Below are 13255 nucleotides of genomic sequence, written 5' to 3'. Positions count from 1 at the left end.
TAAATATAAAAGTTCATAAACTGTTAATCAACTAAAGTGTTGAATAAAGGCATTGAAGATGTATCATATTTTTCATTTAAAATAATCTTAGCTGCTCGTTTTTGTAATCTGTAGATTCTGTCCATGTTCGTTGAGGACAGTTGCCCCAATTGGATAGACAAATGAATATAAAATATGAAATAGTTCGTAAAAATATAAAAGAAAGAAAATATTTCAGCGCTTTTTTTTAATTCATTAATGAAAACTTGTAAAATATATCAAATAAAGTGAAATTTGATAAATTAAGTCATTCTCTCCATCATACAAGTGTATTTCTTTATTTACATTACGTCACGCGACGTAGGAATACATAGTGTTGATACGATAACGATATCACATGAGCTATATTAACAGGATACAGGGGAAATATGTGATGAATACGTTTATAAGATAAAAAAAAATAGTTATATCATTATATCCTCTGTCGAAATAGGAATTGCATTCCATCTTCTTTTTTAAAAATCTTTTTTATTATCTAAGCAATTTCAGACGATATTTTCAAAATTTCTGCTTTCCTGTCCAAAAAAAAAACGAAGTGCATGAAGCCTGTTAACTTTGGAAAGATGTAAACATTGTGTAATATTTTTTGTTGTTCAATTCAGTAAGAATGCACATCTTTGCATTAGACACGCTTTTATCTGTATGCAATAGTTAAAAACAGTTTACGTTATCAATATTACAAATTTCCCATACTAGTGAAAAAACCAATTTTGCTCTAAGAAAGATATACGGATAATTCTGGGAAATTAAATCCAAAACCAAAGTATTCATATATTATCAATACGATGTCGTATTGCAAAGTAAAAAACACACAAATACTCACATCTTCTGTTTTTCCCTCTGCATGTGTGGCAACAATGAGGACTGGTGCCTCTGGACCTCCAAAGGATTTAATAGAATTCAGCCAGAATTCTACATAATCTATAAAATAAATAACGATCATTATCATTCACTTCATTTCTATTTACAACTTTTGTGAACAAGGTTGAGCCAGTCGGAGAGCTTGGAATAAAAAAAAAATAGTTCGAATTATAAAAAAATAACTTCGGTTAGATTTAAATTAATTTGTTAAATTGAGTTATCAAAGGCATAAATCTAGACAGTTATAGAACAAGTGAAGGTGACCTTGACCATCAGCTAAGTTTTGTTGTTTTACTTTTTTTGAAAAAAATCCTATAAAGACAAGATCATCTGTAAATATAAAATTTTCATTTAATTTTCTTAAGTGTTATGCGCACAGATCCGAGACGTATATTGTTTTTGCGCTGTCTGTTTGTCTGTTTGTTGTCAACCTTAACCATCGCTATTACTCTTGAACCATGAAAGATAGAGACTTCATATTTTTTACGCATGTTCCACTAATAAAGTTTTTTCAAGTGACTAAATGATCAATGACTTTGTGACTCTGATTGTGACCTATATGCTAAAAATAACGTTTTCGAATTTTTGCTATAACTTTTGATTCATGGGAGATAAAAACTTTATATTTAATATATATATTCTACCAATTAAGTTCTTCCACATGATTATTAAAAATTTGTTTTGGAAAGATGTGTTGGGATCATGGGCATATTTTTCAGATAAAAACTCAGATTCAACATATAATGTAGCTATGGAACCACTTTTTTACAACACTAATTTCATAATAGATAGAAAACCCATTTTTATAGAAAATGGTTTGAGAATAATATTTATTGTGTTAATGATTTATTGAACGAAGATGGATCCTTTATGAACTTGATTGCCTTTAATAAAACATATGATATGAAAGTTCATTTTCTTGAATATAATGCAGTCTTGGCAGTTGTTAGAGAATGGATGGAAAAAATAAAGAAGCGTTTATCAAAGTTCAGTTACCCACATATATCTCAAGAACTGTTCTCCATATTAAATGCCAAAAAATCAAGAAAATTGTATGAAATCTTAAAAAGGAGTCAAGAAGAACCTTTAGGGAAAATTGGATGGAACCGTAGCTTCGATTTAGCAATGCTGAATGGGAAAATATTTTCTCTCTCCCATTTAAGCTCACTCAAAATACAAAACTGCAATGGTTTCAGTTTCGAATAAATCATAAAATCCTAGCTACAAACTCATTTCTACATAAAATTAAAAGGAATTGAAGCTAATATCTGTACCTTCTGTATAAAAGAAATTGAAACTATTGAACATATATTTTGGGAATGTGAAGTAGTGCAGGACTTACTAGAAGCCTTTTCTACTCTATGTTTTAGCAGAATTCATAAATATATTACATTTTCAAAGAAATATTTTATATTGGGGTCACAAGTGAAATCAGAAAAAGTGAAAACTCTTATTGGTCTCCAAATTAAGTATATTATTTACAGTATTAGATGTGCCAACAATACTCCTTCTCTGAACGGGTTGATGTCCTCCATAAAAATATTATATGACACTAATAAAATAATAGCAAAGAAAAACAATGAACAAGAAAAAATTAATGAGGCCTGGAAGTATTGGAATAATTTATTTAATTGATATCTCTCTCTCTTGCTCTCCCTTTCTTCCTCCCCTCTCTCTCTCTTTTTCTCTCTCTCTCAGTTTGCCTTTTGTAAAACCATGGAAAAACAAAAAATAAAAAAAAAATTAGAATTTTTTAAATCTTGAATCTACTTTAAATACAACTTAAAATGTCGTTACAATAAAGATTTGAACACTTTCAAACAAGAAATACTATTTAAAAAAAGTTCTTCCACATGTCTTCACGGCCAATGACTTTTGACCTTGACTGACCTATATGCAAACTGCAGCTTTTCCGAACATTTGCCACTTTTGTACCATAGGAGATAGTGACTTCATATTTGGTATATACTCCACTAATTAATTTTTCGAACAAGGCAAAATCAAAGACCTTATGAACTTGACTGTCCTATATGCTAAAAAATATTTTTAAACTTTGTGAACGGGCGCATGGTGTTAAACATTGAAATTTTACCTTTGTATTTCAAAGTAGAAAAGTAGGAACACTTCTGCTCTTCTTCTACACCACTGACAACTTCTTCAAATCCCTTTGTCATGTCCATAACCAATATGTAGAAAGCTTGTGAACTCATATAGATCTGATGGCTAGCATAATATACAAATTGTCCAGCAAAATCGATCATACTGACATTTATCTCATTCTCCTGTGCGTCCAATATCTTTTTGATTACTTCAGGGGAAAGTGTTTCAACAATTATATCTATGGCTTGAGTGTCTGATGTTTTGCGTTCGGCATTGCTCACCATAATTTGAGGGCTCTTTTGATCAAATTTAACATTTGAAGTAGAGGGGAGGTTTATATCTTTTCCTTCATCCCTTGATTCATCCCTCCCTTTAGAAACATCGACTGTATCCTCCTTCTTGGGAACGATATCCTTGTCCATCGTCATTTTTTGACCAGGAACTTCACTTTTGTCCTTTCTCTTTGCCAGTGAAGATTTTGGAATCGTAATCAATGGTTTGCGAGAAAGGTTATTTGTGGCTAAGATGAAAGTTATAGTTCATTTATAATATCTGTTGTAAAATGATGTTATTTACTTGATATTTTACTGGTTACTTGGTTTAGTGGTTGATCAAAGAAATGTACTTATTCTAGGAAGCATGTTAGTATTGTTTCCTAACATCTAATATCAATTTCATAACATGGCAGTATTTCATCTTCTACGAAATCAAATTCAGACTGTTGTGTGCATTTCAACATTTATTTTATTTCAAACATAATCTTTCTATTTATTATCAGCATGGTATAGACATATATATTTGAGTTTCATTGTAGTTTAATGAAATCCTGTCACCCGCCCCCATCCCCTAAATAATCCAACAGGAGACAAACCCTATCAAAAATACTCATGTATACTTTATATACTGAAAGGAAAAAGAAACGCAGGGTAGCATAAAAGTAGATAAAAATTTGACCACATGACGGAAAATTGGTCAGATGGGAAAATTAGTTACTGTGCATCAAATCAGTATTCAGAATAACCCCACCGTAAAATTTATGACATCATGTAGGGAAAACGCTAAAAAGCCCAAAACACGTGCAATTTGATAACGACGTGTTTGTTCATAAATCTTGTTGCCTTATTTGATGCAGGTGAGGTATGCATATCGTTTTTCAATATTAAGAGACATTATGATTTATTGCAATCTTGGCACAATTTACGGAAGATTAATGGGGTCTTGTTTTTGAATTGCCTAATTAATGAAAAAGGCAACAACGGTTAACTAAGCAGTCTCTTGTAAATTTTCCCCCATAAAACGTTTTAACCGTTGTCAGAGAGGGTCTGGAGTGAATTTCAATCAACCGTGACGCTGACGTTAACGCGAAACAGAGCCATGTTACGAACGGGTTATTCATCCTGCCATCTCTTAAATCGCCACCTTACTACCACAAAAACATCCATTTATAGTGTACACGATTATAATCATTATATTCATACGAAATTTGAAAGGAAACAATTCCGCAATTTGGTTTTTTGAGCCAGTCAACTTACTGTTGTATTCCTCTCACTGGCGCATGCGCGCGTCGTTTGACTAATTTTTTTTGCGTGGTTACCCATGCTAAATATAGCCAGGATTTAAATGATAAACACTCTGATGAAATTCCATGCCAAAAAACATAGGTAATCAAAGATTACGAAGCTCATCTCGACGAATGTTATCAGTTTAAGTAATGCAAATCTCACATATTTTCATATTTTCTTAATATTTAGCATTCATCCCAACAACAATATTCTTGCAAGTTGTGTTTAACCCCTTACATGGCATATACACATTTTTAAGCCTGTAGTGTGAAAAATATGTATATGTATAGTGTAAACAAATATTCATAACTGTTAATACTGCATATATCAAGGTCTTCAAGTTCATTCGGATTGATCTGTTCCCAAAACTTTAACCAAGTCTCTTGTATGGAAAATATAGGTCAGATCCAGCATCCGAAGCAAGTCTGATAGTGTCCATCCTTAGATGCATCATCCATGCAAGTGTGGTTAACCTAGGACTTATAGTTACTTGGGAATGAAAATGTAGGTCAGATCCAGCATCCGAAGCAAGTCTGGTAGTGTCCATCCCTGGATACATCATTCATGCAAGTTTAGTTTAGCTAGGGCTTATAGATACTTAGGAATGTAAATATAGGTCAGATCCAGCATCCGAAGCTAGTCTGGTAATGTCCATCCCTAGATGCATCACCCATGCAAGTTTGGTCCAAATAGGGCTTATAGTTACTTGGGAATGAGAATGTAGGTCAGATCCAGCATCTGAAGCAAGTCTGGTAGTGTACATCCCTGGATGAATCATCCCTTCAAGTTTGGTTCGAGTAGGGCTTATAGTTCCTTGGGAATGGACCTGCTCCAAAAACTTTAACCTGGTCACTCATCTGGAAAATGTAGGTTAGATCCAGCATCAGAAGCAAGTCTGGTATGGTACATCCCTAGATGCATCATCCATGCAAGTTTGGTCCAAATAGGGCTTATAGTTCCTGTGGAATGTACCTGCTCCAAAAACTTTAACCTGGTCACTCATCTGGAAAATGTAGGTCAGAGCCAGCATCCGAAGCAAGTTTGGTAGTGTACATCCCTAGATGCATCATCCATGCAAGTTTGGTTTAGGTAGGGCTTATAGTTCCTTGGGAATGGACCTGCTCCAAAAACTTTAACCTGGTCACTCATCTGGAAAATGTAGGTCAGATCCAGCATCAGAAGCAGGTCTGGTAGTGTACATCCCTAGATGCATCATCCATGCAAGTTTGGTCTGGGTAGGGCTTATAATTCCTTGGGAATGGACCTGCTCCGAAAACTTTAACCTGCTCCAAAAACTTTAACCTGGTCACTCATCTGGAAAATGTAGGTCAGATCCAGCATCCGAAGCAAGTTTGGTAGTGTACATCCCTAGATGCATCATCCATGCAAGTTTGGTTTAGGTAGGACTTATAGTTCCTTGGGAATGGACCTGCTCCAAAAACTTTAACCTGGTCACTCATCTGGAAAATGTAGGTCAGATCCAGCATCAGAAGCAAGTCTGGTAGTGTACATCCCTAGATGCATTATCCATGCAAGTTTGGTCTGGGTAGGGCTTATAAATCCTTGGGAATGGACCTGCTCCAAAAACTTTAACCTGCTCCAAAAACTTTAACCTGGTCACTCATCTGGAAAATGTAGGTCAGATCCAGCATCCGAAGCAAGTCTTGTAGTGTACATCCCTAGATGCATCATCCATGCAAGTTTGGTTTAGGTAGGACTTATAGTTACTTGGGAATGGACTTGCTCCTAAAACTTTAACCTGGGACGCCGACGCCGACGTTAACGCCGGGGTATAGCATAAGCTCATCTCGACTTTGACAAATGCACGAGATGGACATTGAAGATAATGAGACTTTTCAATTTTCCCTTTTTGGGGGTATCGTCATTTGAGCTTCAATAACGCATGAATAAATACAAAAAATCATACGAAAATTTGGTTATATCTTTTTGAAAGATGATTTTAAAAGTTAGATAGGAAAACTAAAGAGTATTTTAAGAAAAACAAATTTAATTCAACTCAAAAGTTTACCATGCATTTCTTTTTCCCTTCAATATAGTTATGTATAGTTCACTATAGGACTTTTACGAGGAGCGCAGACTTTTACAGTTGACGCTTACTTTTCCACTAAGGCTATGTACCGTAGCTCTTTTATGATTTTTATTATAGGATTAAACGTTCTTTTTCCAGAATTTATCGATGTGTAAACTCTGCCTTTTTGCTCACAAACTGAATAAAAGTGCGAAGCACTTTTATGTAAAGTTTGTGAGTAAAAAGGCAGAGTTTACACATCGATAAATTCTGGAAAAAGAACGTTTAATTCTTATAAATCCAATTACGATTTTTTTTAAATTATTAAAATTATTTCCCTTTGAGGCCGCCATACAATCCGTTATTTTGTACGGCGTAGGAATACTTTAATGCCACCGATGCCACAAAGAAACGTGTACAAGATGAATATCGATAAAATCCAACTTAAATTGTCAAAACAATCAATAAATAAACTTTAAAAATTCATTGAATGTTGTTTAAGTCAACAAATATCGTAAATACGCATATTCTCCAGAATAATTCGTCCTTGACCATGGCCATGTTGACGTCATGACGAAAGTTGAAGACCGACGACGTCCTCGATTTACTCTGGTTCGTTCAAAGATGTAGGGAGACTATGGGATCTGTAGGATGTAAACATATGAATTTGATGCCAGAAAGGCAAGAGTATGAGGTACGTTTCTTTTCCCTATCACAACGTACGATACCAACTGAGCTGATATGGAACGTCGAGAAAATGACAGCATGATCAGCGAGTTTTTAAAATTCACACTCGTGATGCGACAGTGACATAAACATAATATTCCCGTCTGTCAGTCCTGTTTATTTCGTTTTCATTTATTCATTCGATCATTCATTCATTTTTTATTTCAAGTTTTTGTAGCTAAAACGGACTAGAAGTATCTGTTTTCATTGTTTTTACAACAGTCAAGAAAGTAGTTCTGATTGAAAGAATTTATCGATGTGTAAAAATTTTCTGGAACGTGTTCTCGTCCAATCAAAACACAGGAAATCAATAGATAAAATGAAGATTGGAATTATTTTTGGCTCAAAATCTAATTAAACGAAAATAATGGGTTATTTCAATGCATAAATAAGTTGTCCTTGAAGAAAACGGAAACCACCCTACCCTCTTCACCCGGTCTTCACATGTTAGTGCCCCTAACACCATATCTATGACCACTAGAAAGGTTTTCTTATGCATAATCAATTCTGTACTTCCGTACACGATACAGGTTTAATTGTCCAAGTAAACTGTCAACTGTAGAAGTCAGTGATTCTCGTAAAAGTCCAATACTAGCTTAAGTTAATTATAGTAAATCCGAATTTCAAAATATCACCGAAGTCATATCATCGATATGCCATCTCAAAATAACATTTTATGCTCAAGTTTGATGTCCATATTAGTAATATCTGTAAAAAAGCTGCTCAACAATTAAATGTGTTAAAACGCATTGGCTCAGTATTAACTCGGGCAAACAAAATTACAATATTTTACAGTTTTATTTTGTCAAATTTTAATTTCTGTCCTCTTGTATGGCATTTCTGCTCCAAGAAAAATACCATGAAAATTGAGAAAATTCAAGAAAGAGCTTTACGTTTTATTTATGAAGATTTGGAGAGTAGCTATGAGTCATTACCATCATTAGAGATTAGAAGAATGCGTAGTCTGGCTCTGGAATGTTTTAAGATTTTACATGACCATTCTCCTAGATGTCTGTCAGACTTAGTGAGTTTTAAGAAAGTGACGTATAATTTTAGATATTCAAACATTTTAGAAATACCAAAAGTGAGAACTACATCATATGGCAAAATGTCTTTTAGATATGCAGCACCAGTTTTATGGAACTCCTTACCTGAACATTTTAAATGTCAAACCAATTTTTTACAGTTTAAATCTTTGATTGCCTCTTGGAGCGGTAAGGACTGTGAGTGTACAGCCTGCTCCACTAGGTAAGTTGTGTCTTTTTGTTTGTGTGTCTGTGCATGTGTGTCAGTTTTTCTTTCTTTTTTTTTTTTCCTGTTATACTTTTTTATGTTTCTGTCGATGTGCTGTTCGCATGTTTGTAATGTTGTGACTTATGTATGTATACCTGTGCTTTCTCTATGCATCTGTACTGTATTGTCTATGTGTCTGTACATGTGAGTTTTTATATGTATTTTTAACTGATGATGTCCTTTAGATTAGACTGTGTGCTGTATTGTTGCGAGTAATTCTATGTTTATTTAGTGCTGCATGTTTTCTTTGTTTTACCGTTATGTATATGTTAATCATGTCAGTCAAAAGCTCATTAGAGCTTGTGGTACTTTTTAACTACCATACTGGCTTTAAATAAAGCTTATCTTATCGATCTTATCTTAACATTGTTACGTTTTTCATCAGATTACTACTAGCAAATTCCATAAAAACAGACTCGCAGCATTGTTAAGGCTTGAATAAGGGGACGGGGCCTAATAGTCCGTTTTCCAATAACCAACTCCGGCGTTGGTTTCCTCTTTTACATTACCCGCGATCACGTGACACCAGACATTCCTTCGTTGTTTACAAATGGCGAGTAGTTGCTTCGCTTTGTTGAAGGTAACTGATTTGCAGAAATATTTATCAGATCGTGGCATTACTGCTACAAATTTACGGAGGAATAATCTTATTGAACTTTGTGAAGCTGTTAAGTCACTCGATTTACCAATTGATCCTGATTTTACATGCAATACTACACTTGATCTGAAGAAAAAGTTGGTACAACTACCCATTTCAGATCCATTCCTTGACAACAACTTCACGCCCGATTTCTCCGAGATTCCATCCAATTTCACTTTATATGATATATTTAATTATCTTTTACACAAAACATCAGACTATGATAAAAAGAAGTTAAGAGCCTACAAATCGTGTGAGGATTATAGATTATTTATAGACGGCCACGTAGAGAGTCTGACTTTCAACAAGTGTGGAGATGCTGAGGTCTGTTTGTTTCGAGCGAAAGTTAAACCTACTCAAAAAGAGACTACATATATGAGTACAAAGTTTTACCAACTATGGTTCTCTATCAAGAAAGCAACTGGAGAAGTCACTTCAGCCTATTGTACATGTATTGGGGGTTAGTATGTTTTAAAGAATGTGTATTTAAGATTGTTAAGTAAGTCAGCTGATTGCATATTGTTCCATTTGAAATAAGTAATTTCAGTTCAAAAAGGAATATGTGATGAATGTTCTTTTTATGATTTTAGGATGGATGGTGCTTGCAGACATGTTTCTGCCGCTCTGTATGAGCTTGAAGACTTTGAAATGAAGTCGGTGACAGATGAGGAAAACAAATGGATGAAAAGACCCAGAAGCCACGACTGTCCAGTGCCTGTTAAAAGGCTAAGGATTGTAAAAGCAAAGTAAATATTAATACAAGTTGTTTTTGTTTTAAAAAATTCATTGCATGTTCTTGTTTTTATTTTTCATTTCTATTTTACTTTTTTGTTTATATTTTCTCTTTGTAGTTGAGGTTTAATTTTGAATAATTCAAGAGTGTTGACTGTTACCTGTGTAGTTGAAACTGAGAAGTCAGTGAGCCGTTGCTCACTAGTAAGTAAATCTAAATTAAACATGCATTTCTTATGTTTTTCTATGTATTTATTATAATATTTATAAAACACAAGGGTAGTCTGAAATCTGACTCAAGTAATATTTTGCTTTGTGATAAATCTTTCATGATTTTCTTTCATTTAACAGATTTTCCGTTTTGAACGAAGAGAAAGAAAATTTGCTGGATCTGTATGATCCTAGATCAACTGAAGATCGCAACAAGGAGATCGACATAGCTAATTTTGCCAAGAATTTAACAGAGGTATTATTACATCAATTATGAATGAGTTGTTAATACATTTTTATGTATGTTATTGTACATTACATCATTCATTAAGGAGTCTGTTGTATTTAGTTGCAAGCAGATACACAGGCACTAGACATTTTAGAGGATGGCAGTATTAATCCAACAGCTGAATCAAAAGATACGGATATGTCATGCCTTGCCAATTCAGTGAAAGAACAGTTAAAGAATATTTCTAGTAAGAAATTACATACAATATATTGTAAGAAGTAAATATAGAACATGAATTTGCATTTTCATCCCAGTTTGATTAATATTTCTTATTCATAAAATTGGTTATACCAGCTGTAATTTAAAAGTCTGTTTATAGTTGTTAAGATGTAGTATAAGAAATTCAAAGTGAGATATTTTTGTTTTGAGGTGTAAATTTTAAAAGGAAGTAATGTATTACTCAAAGCTTTTTTTCACACATCACCTATTTTATAATATCATCAAAATACTTTAATGTTTTTGTGCATTTCTATTATGATCTTTGAATTGTTACAAAATTTCAAAAAGTTTCTACATCCAATTTGATTTTTTGCATCAACTTTTGTATAATACATGCATGTATTTTTACTGGATTTTAGTGTCTGACCACAGAACTCCAACTGTATCCCAGTTTCGAGAAAGTTTTGGACAGCTTGCACCAGAAATTATCATGGATATTGAGCAGAGCACTAGAGGTCAAACTGAAAATCCAGCATGGACGGCTATGAGATATGGAATGCTTACAGCTTCTAATTTTCGTAAAATTTGCCAAGCAGTAGACAAGGGTCACTGCCCACCGTCACTTCTAAAATCAATCATGTTGAAATACAACACAAGCATTTCTGTGCCTTCTATAAATTGGGGGTTAAAAAAAGAGAAAGTGGCTCGTGAGCTTTACACAAGGGCAAGTAGGTGTTCTCACAAGAGAGTGTGCGTCGAGGAAAAGGGTCTGTATGTCATGAGTGAGTACCCTTTTATTGGTTGTAGTGTAGATGGAATTCTTTCTTGCCAGTGTCATGGAAAAAGAATTTTTGAGATAAAATGTCCATTTTCATTAAAACATATGCATCCTAAAGAGGTTGCTGTTCAGAAAGGTTGTTCAGTTGTTGATAACATGTCTTTTGTCACAGAGAAATCTGAATATTATCATCAGATGCAAGGTCAGATGGGTATTTATGGTATTCCACACTGTGATCTTGTCATTTATACAGAAAAAGGTATCCATGTTTCACAACTTCCATTTCATGAAGCATTTTTCAGAGATATGATAATGAAAATGAATATTTTTTTTGATCGTTATTTATTTCAACAGTTGTTGACTGATGTATCAAATATGGAATAAAAATTAAAATGAACATGATGAACTATACTTTTTTTCACAGTTCAAGTAAAAAACACATGAGTATTAGTATAGTACTATACATGTCTTGACCATAATTAGAAAACAACTGCCACAGCATATGATATCATTGATATGCCCTTCAAATACAATATATAAAGTTAACATTGCAAAAAAAAAACACAACTTTAACACAAATTTCTTATTTTTTCCATTCCTTATGCTCAATGTGTATATCATGTGTTATTAGTAAGAACAAATAATTCATTACATCTTGATCGCTTGTGATAGTACAGTTTTTAAAAAAATCCATGTGCATCTTTGTTCATTGTACCTTTCATGAATCAATTGATAACAATGCTGAAGCTTAATAAAATGTCAAATAACTAGCTATTATGTTTATTCTTTAGACTATTGAATTATTATTTTATTGAGACACAGCAATATGCAATTTGTTAAAGATATATAAAAAATAAAAAATACATTATGCAACATCAAATAAGTTATAATTACTTTACACCAAATTTATTTTAAATCTGGCAAGCCAGCAATAACTATTTAATAATCTGAAACAAACGATCAACTGTAATAAGAGGCTAGATTTTCTCTGTTAAATATTCCCAGTACTTATCTGGCATACATTTCCTACATGATGCATTATTTCACTAGCTAGTGGCTAAACTACAGAAAGCTGCACACAAGCATACTATCTGATCAACGATGGGCTTCAATTTAGGGGGTATAACACCCTGCAAAATGTTGAAACATTTAAGTTGACCAATTGCCCTCTCTACAAGTATTTTTGCTGTAGCTATGCATCTTTTTTATTGCAGCTAAACCTGAGAGCTCTCTGTTAAAAGCAAAGGGGGGAATGTTTAGCGTAGCTCCTTTTAGAGCCAGGTTTCCTCTTATCAAAAAGCCTCGATCTGCCATTATGTCATCCCCTCTTTCTATACATTCTAAAAATCCAGATTCTTCAACTATCCGTTTATCAGAGATGCTGCCAGTGAATAAACTAGACAAAAAGCAGATTGATCCTGTTGGGGTAATTGCAATCAATGACTTTAGAGTGTTGTGGTGCTTATAAGATGACCAAGTAATTCTCTGTGAGGAAGGTAGACTGGGTTTTTGAATAAAAAACTCTGTGCAATCAATAATACATCTTGTGCTGGGGAAATATTTAAAACAACTTGGTAATTTTTGTGCAATTTGATTTCTAGTTGGCCATGAAATTAGAAATTTTAGTTCCAATGCAAGAAAAGTTGTCCATGTGAAGAAAATTTTACTGACAGTTCCAGCCTGTATACCAAAAATAGCACCCAATGTTTTCGTATCTATCCCTCTTCTGAGGCGCATCAGGGTCATCACCATTTCTTCTTGGATAGATAATAGTCTCTTTGGCCCTCTCCTTTTCATCTAAAAATGTAGTATAGTTTTTGAAGAGCTCTATAAATGT

General features: G+C 33.7%; 1 pseudogene; it reads left to right on the top strand.

Moving 5' to 3' along the window:
* Positions 1–9112: 9112 nt before the first annotated feature.
* LOC134231540 (uncharacterized) lies at positions 9113–12170 on the top strand (annotated as a pseudogene).
* The last annotated feature ends 1085 nt before the right edge of the window (positions 12171–13255 follow it).

Source organism: Saccostrea cucullata, unplaced genomic scaffold, assembly GCF_032062105.1.
Source record: "Saccostrea cucullata isolate Sc308-1 unplaced genomic scaffold, CSIRO_AGI_Scuc_v1 ctg524, whole genome shotgun sequence".
NCBI classification, from domain to species: domain Eukaryota; kingdom Metazoa; phylum Mollusca; class Bivalvia; order Ostreida; family Ostreidae; genus Saccostrea; species Saccostrea cuccullata.
This window is presented reverse-complemented; position numbering and strand designations above follow the sequence as displayed.